This window comes from Narcine bancroftii, chromosome 14 (genome assembly GCF_036971445.1).
Source record: "Narcine bancroftii isolate sNarBan1 chromosome 14, sNarBan1.hap1, whole genome shotgun sequence".
Taxonomy (NCBI): domain Eukaryota; kingdom Metazoa; phylum Chordata; class Chondrichthyes; order Torpediniformes; family Narcinidae; genus Narcine; species Narcine bancroftii.
In genome coordinates, this window is record NC_091482.1 from 8,598,734 (window position 1) to 8,613,476 (window position 14,743).

The 14,743-nt window shown below is 38.4% G+C and overlaps 1 protein-coding gene across 6 annotated transcripts in view; it reads right to left on the reverse strand.

Moving 5' to 3' along the window:
* The window catches only part of LOC138749563 (nitric oxide synthase, inducible-like), a 308,564-nt gene that overhangs the window by 276,644 nt on the left and 17,177 nt on the right, over nt 1–14,743 (reverse strand). The gene's annotated exons all lie outside the window — the stretch shown is intronic.

Below are 14,743 nucleotides of genomic sequence, written 5' to 3' on the forward strand. Positions count from 1 at the left end.
CACAATACAGACTTGCACTGCTCTTAAATCTTTCTACTATTGGTTCATTTGATCAATGCATTTTTAACATTAATTTCAACAGATTGTAAAGACTTTCACCTGATGCCAGTGTTGAGCTGATTTTACTTTCACACTAGACACTTTAAAGGCTGATTGGCCATTAATTCCTGGGATCACTTGCAAGTGTGAAAGGGACTAGTTACACCCAACGATGAGAGATTACTCATTTTAGTCAAAGGTTCATGACTCCTAATTTCTGCACAATTGAAAAATAACATGGTTGAAACGGAATACTTAACTAGACCACATGCCTCTGATTTTAATTATAACAATGCCTGATAAGCAAGACAATGCATAGAGATGACATCTTAATCCTATACTGTTGAGAAGGTCAGACTGCTGTAATTGTAATCAGGGAACAAATGTAGCGTGTCGAATAATTCAAAGACTTGTTGACTCAAACCAAGGCTTTTATTAGCAAATGACTGGAGCATATTACATCGAGGTCGGCCAGTCCAGACTGACCTGGGTCTGGTTAGGAACAGCCCTTTATGACCTGCCAGTAGCCGTTGCTATGGCTCTCAGTCAATCACTACTACTATATGTAAATATATACAAATATATACATTGGTGATAGTATCCTGTACTATCACACAAATGGAATTTGTTTTGTTAAACAAACAAACCTTATACTAATGATAATTTCTTAAAATGGGATATATTAAAAGCTTACTTGAGGGGACAAATAATTTCAAACACAAAAAAAAAAGAAAGAATATATGGCAGAAGTCAACAGCCTGGAGAAAGAAGCAACAGAATTGGAAAAAGAATACCAGAGAATGGGTTTGAAAGAAAAATACAAAACTTTGGTAAACAAAAAATTGAAATATAATACTTTACAAACACATAGAATAGAAAAAACAATTTTAAAGTCAAAACAGAAGTACTATGAGTTGGCGGAGTCACTTAATGCAGAGTAGATGGTAGCTGTGAATCCCAGAGCTTCAGAAATAACAAGTGAGAATAGACAGAAAACTACCAGAAGAGCAACAGAAAAGTGGCAGAAAAAGTGATGAGAAGAAGATTTATCCTTATAGAAATGGGGAAGAAAGAAAAAAGGGCAATCCAGAAAGAAATAGTGACCCCAGCGCACCACAAGGTCCAGGAGAGGCAGCCTCGTGGCAAAGAAAATAGCTGGGCCCGTTTGAGGCACCTGCGAGAAGAAAGGAATGACTTACCTGAACGAGCTGCTGAGTCAGAAGACAACGGGACCCGCTTGTCGGCGGATCCAGGGATAAGTACAGACATTGCTATGGGAGATTTGAGGTGAGACCTGCGAACAGGGACAGGAATAGGGCAAAAGAGGCGGCGACAGGGAGAATGTCATGGAGGAGTCCTTAACTGTAACCCTGGGGCAGCCCTGCAAGAATGGTGGCAACAGGCGGTGGCGTCAGCGGTAAAAGTAGCTGAGGCTCTAGCAATAGTTGTGACTATAGAGGCGGGAGTAGTGACAGTGGCAGTGGTGGCTGCAGTGAAGAGCCCTGCAGGCGCGGCAAGAATGGGCTGAAGGTGGTGGCACGGGAGAGGCGGTGACGGAGACAGGGGGTGGAGGAAAAGGCAGCGCCATGGGAACACCCTTGCCTGCAACCCAGGCGAGGAGGTGGCTGCGGTAGCGGGGAGAGCAGTGTTGGCAGCAGTGGTGGTGGCAGAGTATCGGCAGGCAGCATGGGGAGTGACACAGATGGAGAGGGGGAGAGTGGCTGACCAGGAGGCCCATCATCACGGGCAGGAGAGAGGAAGAGAATGGGAAGGAGAGAGGGAGGGGATTTTAAAGCCCTCCATGAAAAGCATCACGAAGGCAATGGAGGTGGTGGCCAAGGCCTCTGAGAAAAGGCTAAGAATTGAAATTAGAGATAGGGGAATTTAGGAGGGCCATGGGGGAAGTGTCTGAAAGGGTAAATATGGTGGAGGAGAGGGTCAACAGGATGGAGGACAGTGTAGAAAAGTTGGAGACATGGGGGTAAAGGACAGTAACCATTCGGCAGAATCCAGACATAAAGGAGTTCAAGGTGGGCCAGGTGGAACGCAAAATCAACCTATTTGCTGACAATGTGATAGTATATTTGATGGACCCTGGGGGTGGTGGGGGGGTCATTTTCAAAGCTGAAGACCACAGTGGAGGATTATGGGAAGGTCTCGGGTACACGGTAAATCTGGACAAAAGCGAAATCGTACCTTTGATGAATCCCTACTAACAGGGAAGCCAATTTAAGTGGCCGCAGGAAGGCATTAAATACCTAGGGATAAAAGTGGAGAGGAGACTATATTGAAGTAGATAAATTTCTCTCGGCAATTGAACTGCCAAAATTTGAAGACAGAAATCAGATGGAATTAGATGCTCCCTTCACTAGAGAAGAATACATTACAGGCAAATAAGTCACCTGTAGAGGATAGTTTCCCACCTGAGTTTTATAGACAATTTAAAGATCTTTTGATACCTCTCATAATGGAGGTATTGGATCGAGCGGTGGAAACTAAGACTCTTCCGGAATCCTTCTCAACAGCTATCATTACGGTACTACAGAAAAAAGAGAATCACAAAAACCGTCTTCATACAGAGGATCCTAGTTAAATGTGGATTACAAAATTTTGGCAAAAGCACTAGCTAATAGACTAGGGGAGTACCTACCTAAACTGATAAATTCAGACCAGTTGGGCTTCGTAAAGTAAAAGACAAGCTGCAAATAATCTGAGCAGGCTATTTAATATAATTCATTTGGCCAAGTCTAAAGAAAATCCAAGTTAATTATATAGTTAGATACAGAAAAGGCATTTGATTGATTCGAGTGGGCATTCCTGTTCAAAGGACTAGAAAAGTTTGGAATGGCGCAAACATATATTGATTCGATAAAAACTATATCATAAACCACAAGCCAAAATTATAACTAATGGCCAAATGTCGTCAATGTTTCATTTGATTAAATCTAGTGGGCAGGGGTGCCCACTGTCTCCAGGTCTCTTTGTTTTGGTGATCAAACCATTAACAGAAATTATAAGGAGAGATCCAGATATAAAGGGATTCAGAGTTGGCTAGAAAGAACATAAACTTATCAGACCTGGTTGAGTCTTTAACCAAACGACAGACCACACTGCAAAAAGGTGGTTATAAAATTAATTTAGAAAAAAGTGAAATTATGCCATTAACAAATTTTGACTATGAAAGATACCAAAAAGGATGCCAGTTTAAATGAAAAATGGTTGGAATTAAATATTTAGGAATAATGGTAGATAATAATCGACAAAATTAACTATTTCTCCTTGCTTAGAAAAATAGAGAAGGACTGGAAGGGTTAATTGTCTGAAAATGAAAGTGATGCTGAGACTGCAATACCTCTTTCAATTGTTGGTGATTTCTTTACCTGAATTTTTTTTAAAGATACTTAATGGTCAAATAACAAAATTTCTTTGGAATAACAAAGAGCCTAGGATCGCTTTGGAAATCTTGGATGGGAGGATTAAGATTACCAGATTTTAAAAATATTATTTAGCAACCCAGGCGAGGTTCCTCTCATCTTTTTCAAAGAAGGGAATTCTCCCTCATGGACCCAAATGGGACTACATACAACGAGAGAGAGTGCAGCGAAGGATTTCATTTATAAATGGAATGTCAAATTAATAACAAAAAAAAAACAGGTAACCCCATCCTAATGCATATGATTAAAATTTGGTATGAGATTAATAAGAGTATTGGGGGAAAAAAAAGTGGGGATATCACCAAAAGCACCATTGTGCCAAAATGAACTATTGCCCATGAACTTGGCATGAGAAAGAAATTAAACATTGAAGATTGCTATGAAGGAGGGCTACTTATATCCTTTTAACAATTAAAACAGAAATATAATCTGTCAAATGAAACATGCTACTACTTTCTTCAGTTGAGGTCCTTCTTGCGAGAAGTGGGGCCCCACAATGACCCCATGGTCAAGTAACGAAGTGGAGGGGATGCTTCGACTGGGAAACGCACCTAAATTTGTATCTAGGATGTACTCTGCTCTCGAAGGCAAAAGTTTTAAGCCATGCCTACAAAGGTCGAAAGAAAGGTGAGAGTTGGATCTAGGTGTTACAATACCAGAGGAATGTTGGTCTGACTGGTGTTTGGACAGAATGTATGCTTGGCACAAAGTGGATGATGATGATTTAAAAATCCAGTTGTTGGAGAGACTGTCATTTTCTTCTGTTGTGCCATTTTTGAATTAAAATGTCAAGAGAAAAAAAAATTGACGTGAGATATGGATTGGTTCAATGTAACTTTTTACATCATTTATATCTCACAGCACAAAAATCACATCCATCAAAATATGAAATATCTGAAATGTGCTTTAGATGTGGCATCGAAATTAGAATCTTTATACATTCTGCATGGTCAAGTGCGAAGGTAAGACCATTCTGGCATGAAATCACTGAAATACTAACAACAATAACAGGTGTGACCTTCACATATGACCCAGAGGTGTACCTTCTGGGAAACCTTATGGACGTGAGCAACAAATTAACTAAATTTCAAATCTGTTTTGTGGCCAAGAAGTCTATTGCAATCATTTGGAAATCCGAATCTCCCACTTATTGCTCGATGGGCTGGAGAGATGCGTAGTTGTCTACCCATGGAGAAAATCACATAACTTAAAAAAATAAATATGACACTTTCATTAAGATATGGCAACCATACTTAAAACTATGGAGGGGTCCAACTGTAAACCTGACCCTTCAAGATATATAAAGATGTGCTATCCCAGAAAAAAGGAATTATGAAAGAAATGAGAGCTCTAATGGTACAAAAAGTTATATTCTTATATTGGAAGGTGGAGGGAGGGAAAAAGGGGGAAATTTTTCTGTTTTCTTTGTAAATATTTAATATATATTTGAAATGTATAAAAGTTTAAATATTTATGGAAAAACATGAAAAAAATTAAGTATTTAAAAAAAAATTCACCCTGCAACAAGCAACTAAAGAAGATAAGGAAAGAAACTCATATCTGCCCTCAACACAGTACATAAAAGCAGACAGAAAGAGAAGCTACTGTTGACATGATTCCACCTCCTGTCTCTAATAATCCATGACCTGCAAAAAACAGATGATCTCACCAAACTTCTTCCAATAAACGAGTTGATATCATTTCAGGCTTCTTTACCAGGGTGCATCCTGGAATGGCTTATTTCAAAAGGAACTACAGCTATAAATATCAGTCCTATTAGTACCATGTATAGCATATCAAACCCTCTCAGATACAGTACTCCCAGCCTCTAATTTGTTAACTACAACTTACTGAGGAGATTGTAACATGAATCAAACCTTCCATAATGTGCAGAAGTGGCATAATGACCTTCTGTCCTTGATTGTGATGGTCTTTCAGTATTTGAAATGAGCAAAACAATTTGTAAAAGTCTCCAAAAGAAATAAGGAAATTGTGTCTACTGGGATTAGATGTTTCTCTTTGATTAATACAATGTGCACAACATCAAGTCACTGGTTTAAATGTAGTTTTTCATTTCAGTGCATCGAGGGACACATCCAAAACACAGAACATCTGTCTCCTGTATTCTGAGTAAACAGGTGATCCGCATGTTAAAAATTATGGAAGCTGAAAATGCCTCAAAAAGATCTAAAATACAGACACTAGTTTATCAATGTGCATGAATTTACATACTGTGAGATCTGGACTTTACAACTGACACCCACTGTATTAGAACTAGTGATCATGAGTCAATATGGGGTTATATATTTCTGACAAATGTTCCGTGTCTTTGCGCACTCATACAAATGAGCAGCTTTTGCAGATGGTCATTCAAGACTCCCAAAAAGAATATATTGCTCTACAAGAATCTGTGTAGCCACAAATCAGCTCCTTGCTCAAACCGCATCGAGTTTTACGATATATTGCCTTAAATAGCAACTTCAGAATTAGTCTGAAGCTTGGAAGAAAGTTTTATTTAAAATCTACCCAATCAGTTGTCTGTTTGGGGAAAACCACCCAAATATGACCTTGACTTATTTGCAGAAGCACTTGCTGTCCTGCACCTTGAATGCTTAGCATCAGAGGACACCTCAGGTAATACTGAACAAATTATTTTAATCTAAATAAAGTACTAAAATGGGTCAACATGACTCAGTGCAATTCAAGTCAAATGTTTTTACAGAGTTGACATCATCCTGAACACTGTACATAGTTCAATCTCATCAGGCTTGAGAAGAGTAGCCTTTCCATTAATATTAACAAATGAATGTTAATGCAAATTTTCATTGATCTTCATGGCTCCCTACAAAAGCTTATAGCAAGGGTTGAAAAAGGTATTTGTGAGGGTTCACTCTCTCAAGGGAATAGCACATCCTATCCAAAATCAGCCCCTTTTTGGATGAGGAGTGAGAAGACTGCAAAGTCACGCAACCCAAAGAGCAGCTGGAAAGAAGTCCATCTCAGGCTACACTACTGTTGCATTAAGGATACATTAATTCTAAAAGGTTCTGACTACACGTATCATAACCACTCCTGCCACTAAAGGTTAAAGCAAGTCAAAGTTTAATTATTGTACAGTTCTAAACACACAGTAAATACTAAGCATATAGATAATGTTGGATTATTTTATAATTGTATAAGACAATTCCTATGGAATAACAAAGTACCAAGAATTGCACTGGAGAAGTTAACATGGGACTATAAACAGAGAGGACTTCCAGATTTTAAGAAATATTATCTATTAGCACAAGTAAGATTTTTATCATCTCTCTTTGAAGAAAATGGTCCCCCTTCGTGGATTTGAATGGACTGAATAAGAGGAGACAATGAAGGACTTTATTTACGTGGAATGTCAAAAAAAACAATATTAATACACATGATTAAAATATGGGAAAAACTGAATGTATCGGGGAAAAAAGCAGGTATATTACTAAGCATACCATTTGTAAAAATGTACTACTGCCTATGAATCTGGGTAACAAAATACTGAATTCATGGTACGACAAATGAATAAGATACGTTAATGATTGTTATATGGAAGTATCTCTTGTGTCTTTTGAACAACTAAGAAACAAGTATGGAGTAGCTATTGGGACATTCTTCTGCTTTCTCCAGTTAAGATCAGTCTTAAGAGAAAGATGGCGACCCATCTTGGCCCCACTTGAAGTTAGTGAGACAGGACAAACAATTTGGCTGGGGAATTCACTAAATTTATATCTAGGATGCACTTTGCTCTCCAAAATGAAAGTGCAAAGCCATGTTTACAGAGATCAAGAGAGAGATGGGAGTCAAATCTAGGAGTTACAATAATGGAAAGATGTTGGTCTGATTGGTGTTTGGATAGTATGACATCAATTATAAATGCAAGATACGATCAGTGCAATATAATTTCCTACACCAATTATATCTCACACCACAGAAGTGGCATAAATCAAAAATCTGAAATATTGGAAATGTGTTTTAGGTGTGGGACAGAAATAGGAATGTTCTTACATGCGACATGGTCATGTGTGAAGGTGAGACCATTCTGGCAGGATATTACTGAAATAAAGTACAACCCCTATTATCTGAAATTGGATTCTCCAAAATCCTCAATTATCCAAAAAGTTTTTAAAATTTCAGATAAATGAGGATATCTGAAACAAATCAGAAATCTTCATTTATCCAAATTTTTTTCAGAACCGAACTGCCCAGCCACATAGGGCTCCCGGCGGCAGCAGGGACCTTGGGGTCCCAGCAGGAGCGGGGACCTTGGGCTGCTGGTGGCAGCAGAGACGTTGGGCTGCCGCGGCAGGAGCGCGGACCTCGGACTTGAACAGGTATGTTGGGCTCCCGGAGGGAGCAGGGTCCCTGGGCTCCCGGTGGCAGCGGGACGTTGAGCTCCTGGGCAGGAGTGGGAACCTCGGGGTCCCAGCAGTGGCCAGCATTTTTTAGGTGAGAATTAAACATTATTTTAATGCTTAAAAAACATTCCCTGGTTGTTTGTTGTTGTTTAAACACTGTTACAAGTGATTTGCTGTTGCTACTGGGCTGTTTTTAAAAAAATGACCAGTTCTCCGAAAAACTGTTTATCCTAAATAGGCACAGTCATGACCATTTCAGATAATTGGAGTTGTACCGTACTACCAAGAATAACAGGGGTGGACTTTGCTGACAACCCGGAGCTTTATCTTTTGGGAAATTTGATTGCAATAAGTAATAAACTAACTAAATTCCAAATTTCATTTGTTAAAATAGCTTGAGCTGTGGCAAAACAAAATGTTGCGATTACTTGGAAGTCCAACTCCTCTCTACAGGTAGTATGATGGAAGATAGAGATAAATAGTTGTATTCCTATGGAAAAAAAAAATCTCACACAATTTAAAAAATAAAAATGACATATTTATAAGAATATAGCAACCATATCTGGACTATAACGGGGCCCAAATTTAAAAAGATGCTATTAGGATAAAAATATAAGTGACCGCCCCAACGAAGATTTTCTTTTTTTAAACCCAGTTGTAAGCCCTGACAGTGGACAGATTTATACTGGGAAGAGGGAGGGAGGGAAAGGGTTGTGGTGTTTAGTTTTGTCAGAAAAAAAGAAAATTATATACATATATCGTTATAGTTTTCAAAAATTGAAAATTTTGATATGTATATTTATGAAAAAACAAAAAGAAAATATTCAAATAAAATTAAATTGGAGGCCAGCTCACCAATATTAACCTTTTATTTATTTCAATTACTGAAACTTCCTCCATATTGTTCTTTATGTAACTGTATCTTTCATGAGAGTCTGCTATTTGTTATGGCATTTTAGATCCAATCTGTTAAATGCACATTTTGGTAATGTACAGTATATCCCAAGGGTTGACCGTCAACTCTCTTTCAAAACGCCTGATTTAAAAAGAATAGCTGAGAAATGCAGTCACTGCACACGTCTTTATAAAGTGTCAATTCTCTTCTCAACTTCATTGTATTATACTCCCCTAGGACACTATTTCAAGTTGATGTAAACACTGTGCTCCTTTCTCAAACATCTGGTATATGCCTAGGGTGTACTTTTAAGCTACCACTAGAGCCCTTACATGCTTAGATCATTAAAAAAAATCTCATAACAGTGCGCTACTTTTTATTCCTTTGAGTTAGGTGCTTGTTATTAAGATATCCATGCAAACCATGCTTTAAACGAGTATGCCATGCTCATGAACGTAGTCTTGCAGCTGAAACTGCACTTTTGTGGCTAATGGACAATTTAAAAATACTATTGATTGAGATATTGAGATGGGCACAAATGTGAGTATAATACTTTCCATTTCTTTGCCTTTTTATGTCCTCCCCATTAGGCAAAAAAGTGTCATATTTCCACATCACATAATTTCACAAGAATAGCATTCAACTACCTTCTAAGTGAATTTGGTAAGGTAATATTATTTACAAACACTATTTTTTCCTCATCAGGCAATAAATTTGGTATACCTCCATTATCAAAAATAGCTCTCCATATCCATAATTGCTATTCTTCCATGGATTTTTTTATTTATTAGAAAATGTTGATACTGCAGAACCCTGCACCATCTGATTCATCATTTCATGGAAGCCATCATAAACAAATTTTAAACTCAGATATTTTCTGTTGAGAGGATGATGTTAACTTCAAACTTGGAAGCCCAATTGCAGTGTCGCACCTCCAGTTAAATTTTTTTTATTCATGAAATTTTTAAAATTTAATTCTAGCAATGGTGGAAGACTCACTTCAGTTCAAAAATTCAGAATCGGAATTTATTGTCATGAACAAGTCACGAAATTTGGTGTTTGGCGGCAGCGTCACGGTCCAAACATTCATATTATGAACCATCTGATGAAAATATTTTAAAAATGCACAAAATCTAAGGCACTATCTTTGGTTCATTGATTATTCAGGAATCTGATGGCAGTGGGGACTGTTTAAATTGTTGTACATACAAATGACAGGATCCATAAATGAGTGTGCCATTCAGCCTTTCAAGGCTTTTCCTGGAGAGACACAGAAAAGAAATACTTCATGCCAAAAGCGAGCGAGGGGGAAAGATAGAGACAAAGAGAGAAATATGTAGGAACTGAGAGGGACATCCAGACATGGATTCAGAGATGTATGGGAGAGGCAGAGAATAATTAAAGTCAGATATGGACACAGAAATATTTACAGAAACAGAGAGACAAAGAAACTTAAAGAAATCATAGAAGCAAAGATAAGGAGAAAACCCCACTTTTGACCATTTCTATCAATATCCGTTGGAGTCTGTGCAGCTGGAAGCAAATCCACAGACACTCAGTGACTCTCCTTTGCTTCTCTTTCTCTCATGCATGTTCCATTCTTAATGTATTATTACGTGACACATTGAACCTTAAAAGTGAGAAGAGAGATGGAATGACACAGAAGAGGAGTGATAGGCATAGAAGATGGTCTCTGATTCCAACAACAGCATTTGATTAAATTTACAGAAAAAACAATTATTTAGAGACATTTAGATTAAATAATTTCTTCTTTAGCTGCAAACAAAAGCTCACAGTACATCAATATAAATAAAAAAAAATTTAGAGTTTTGCATCCATCTATCCTCAAAAGGCAATTAAATTTATCCGAAGTTAGTAGGAAATAATGACAAATCTACAGAAATGAGCCCGGTATTCATAATGAACTGTTCATTGCGTTTAAATAATCAATTTAATTAGCCTTCTGTTGAAAATTTCTACAGAGACCTTTGCACATCATCACACGGCAAACACACGGCCCAGTGATCTTAGAGGCTAGGAATAAACCCCAGTGCCTGTTTTGCTTCCACAATAACATATCCTAACATTAACACTACACCCTATGGCATCATTTTTAGTGACTGGTGTATTTTTTTCCCAAGATCCCGTGTTCCTCTAACCCACCTTCAGGTGAATGCTTTCAAAATATTGTGCAGAAACCATACATTTTAAATTGGGTAGGAATGATTCCCAGAGCTGCACACTTAAACAAGGGGAATTCAGATCTGTATCAGTACCATAATAAAACAATCTAAATGTGTTTTACCCATCAGAATTAATGTACTGTCAAACTGTGCAAATATAGGAAATGGATTGATAATTCCCATTCCTATCAAATATATATTTCATGCATATCCTTTATACAATTTAATATAAAATCATATTAGCATTGAATAGCTGTTTGAACAATGAGAACGTTTATAGCATATACAGATAGCAAGCTGCACAATTCAAGGAAACGACTGGAATATATGAAAAAAATCAACAAAAAGTAATATTAAAATAGTAAATTGAATTAAAAGGACCAATAAATACACAAGATAGATAGATAATATTTGTGGTGGTTAGCACAACATTATTGCAGCACCGGCGACCCAGGTATCCATCTGATGCTGTCTGTGAGGAGTTGGTACATTCTCCCATGTCTTCATGGGTTTCCTCTGGGCGCTCCCAGCCTTTGGGGGTTGTAAGTTAATTGGGTGCATTTGGGCAGCGCAGGCTTGTGGCCTGTGTGATAGTACAGATTCTATCACCAACGTGTACATGTATAGATGGTAGTGTAGGATTGGCTGACAGCATAGCCACACCGACTGGCAGGTCTTAAAGGGTTGCTCCTCACCAGAGCAGGTCATTCTGGACTGGTCAACCTACTTGTGATATGCTCCAGTCTTTAAGTTAATAAAAGCCTTGGTTTGGATCAACAAGTCTTTGGTTCTTTTGATGCGCTCTACAGCCTGTTACTGCGCTGTATGTATGTTGCATTTCTAAATTCTCTCACACATCTTAGCTCTTTACATTATATTGTTATGAAATGGGATATCTGTCAGAATGGAACACCCTCATTCCAGAAGCAGAAATGAATCACGATGGTCCTAATCCTAAACATTCAATGTCCACTTCTCTCCATGGATGTTGCCTGAAATGTTAAATCTATATAGCTCCTCTTTGTTTAGATAGCAATGAAATAGACACCCAGTTAATCTCAGAAGCATGCAATCTAACATCACCTGAATGGGCAAGTTTTAAACCTCTAAGGGTGCATTTGATCCCCTAAGAGTTCGTTCGCCACACAGCAATCCCTCTGTGAACATTAGAGTATTGACCCATGTATTACACACAGCAGGGTACCTTGAAACTGTAGGTTTTCTTTCAATGTAGCTGTTACACAACGAAGTGAATTCTTGCTCTCAAGACACTAATCATGAACTGCTCTGACAGCACAAAGGATTGTCTGCATTATTACAAGTCACTTATTTTGCACTGGAATTACTATATTATCTACCTCTATCTTATGTATTTATTGGTATTTTCAATTCGATTTACTATTTAAATTTTTTTTTACAAGTAGAATTTCTGTGCATATGTACATTTGTCAATAAACTCGATATCTTTGTCAAGAAAATCAATCGTATGCTGAGAGATTAGAGAAATATCTGTGCCTATTTATGGGTGGAGGAGTGGGGGTTGCAGCAGGATCTTACCCTGTAAAGACTTAAGTTAAGACCATAAGGCTTAGGAGCAGAATTAGGCCATTCAGCCATTGAGTCTGGTTTGCTATTCAAATCGTGACTGATTTATTTTTGTTTCAACCCCATTCACCAGCCTTCATCCCATGACTTTTGATCCCTTACTAATCAGGAACATCAGTCTCTACTTTAAATGTATCCAATGGCATCCACAGTAATATGTAGCAATACTTTCCACAAACTCAGAGCCCTCTGTCGAAAGAAACTTCTCCTCATCTCTTTTCTAAAAGGATGTCCTTTTATTCTGAGGCTGTACCCTCTGGTCCAAGACTCTCCCACACCTGGAAACCTCTTCTCCAGATTAATTTGCCATCTAGCCCTTTCAATATTCAGAATGTTTTGATGAGATCCCCCCCCCCCCCCATTCTTCTAGACTCCAGCAAGTGTTTGTATTGTTTTTCTGTATGTGCGTTGTGTGTCTATGTGTTCTGCACCAAGAACCGCAGAACACTGTTTCATCGGGTTGTACTTGTGCAATCAGATGACAAAAAAAAAATCAACTTGGTGTTGAATCCTTAAACCAAAGTACATGACCATACGCTTTCCTACATTGTATTCCATCTGCTGTTTCTTTCTCCAGTCTCTCAACCTATCCAAATCCCCCTGCAGATTTCCTGCTTCCTCAACACTACCTGTCCCTCTATCTATCCTCATTTCATCCACAAACTTCACCATAAAACCATCAATTCTGTCATGTCAATCATTAACATACAGCACGAAAAGGAGCGCACTCAGCACAAGCCCCGGCTTGCGGAACACCACGAGTCACTGGCAGCCAGCCAGTAAAGGCCCCCTTTATTTCTGCTCTTTGCCTCCTACCAGTCAGCCAATCTTTTATCTATGCACTTCTATCTTGGTAAACAGCCTCATGTGTAGCAACAACTTGTCAAAGACTCTCGAAAAATCCAAGTAAGCAACATCCACCGACTCTCCTTGGTTCTGTCCTGCTCATTACTTCTTCGAATAATGTAAGACAAGACCTCCACTGAAAGAAACCATGCTGAATTCAGCCCACAATTCCTATTATCGGTTAGATTTTTAGGACAATGCACTGGCCTCATCAGCTCAAAAATGACGAGTTATTAAGTTCAATTTCTATTTCTCAAGCACTACAATCATTATACTCTCTTAAGGAGTATTCTGCTTCTGCACCTCCCACCCCCATAATGAAACTGATAAATTCTACCACTAAAACTTAGTGTTATCTGTAGAAATGGTCTTCTTTTAAAAAAAAACTGGAGGATGTCCACTTCTGTACCTGGCCACAACTTAATTTACAATTCCTGGTACTGTTTCAAATCAGTAAATAAAATATAATAGAGGAATGAAAGATAGCCATTGAATATAACAAGATCCACTTAACTGACATTCTCTCTGCACTGAGTCACCCAGTGCAAAAGATCGTAATGGTGACATAAATACGGGTGAAAGTGCTCCTTGAATTGAACTGAACTGAAATATAGAGAGAAGCTTTATCCTACGTCTTATTGAGGCAAGTCAACTTATACAGGAGTAAAACTGGAAAGTTTGCAGACACTGTGAATGAAGTACAAACACAATGCTGTAGAAACTCAGCAGGTCAAACGACGCACTTTGTAACACAAAGGTAAAGATACATAACCAACGTTTCGAGTTTAAACCTTTCATCAAGGTATGAGCAAAATGTTTGGGTGCCAACCTTTTGCTCAAATCTTGATGAAGGGCTCAACCCCTTTATTGTTGTGATACAAAGTGCTGAGTTTCTCCAGCATGGTGTTTGTAAAGTCAATTCATACAACAGGTAGTGCAATAAACTAAAAATAGATAGACAAATGAATAAATAAACAATGGTACCGAGAGTAGTGTTACAATGAGTCAAATACAAGGAGAATGACAACACCATTTATAAATTTGCTAAATGATATCACAGTTTTGGGCTGTACAAAAAGGGGCGATGAATCAGTATACAAAAGGGAAAATGCCGCCAAAACCAAGGAGCTGATTGTAGCCTCTTGAGGAAAGGAGAACCAAAAACGGGGAGGGTGAGCAAATTTAAATTCCTGGGCGTCACCATCTCGGAGGACCTTTCCTGGACCCAACGTACCAATGCCATCGTGAAGAAAGCACGTCAGCACCTCTGCTTCCTCAGGAGTTTGTGGAGGTTCAGTACAACATCAGAAACCTAGGAAAACTTCCACAAATGTGCAGTGGAAAGTGTGGTCTGGGGGC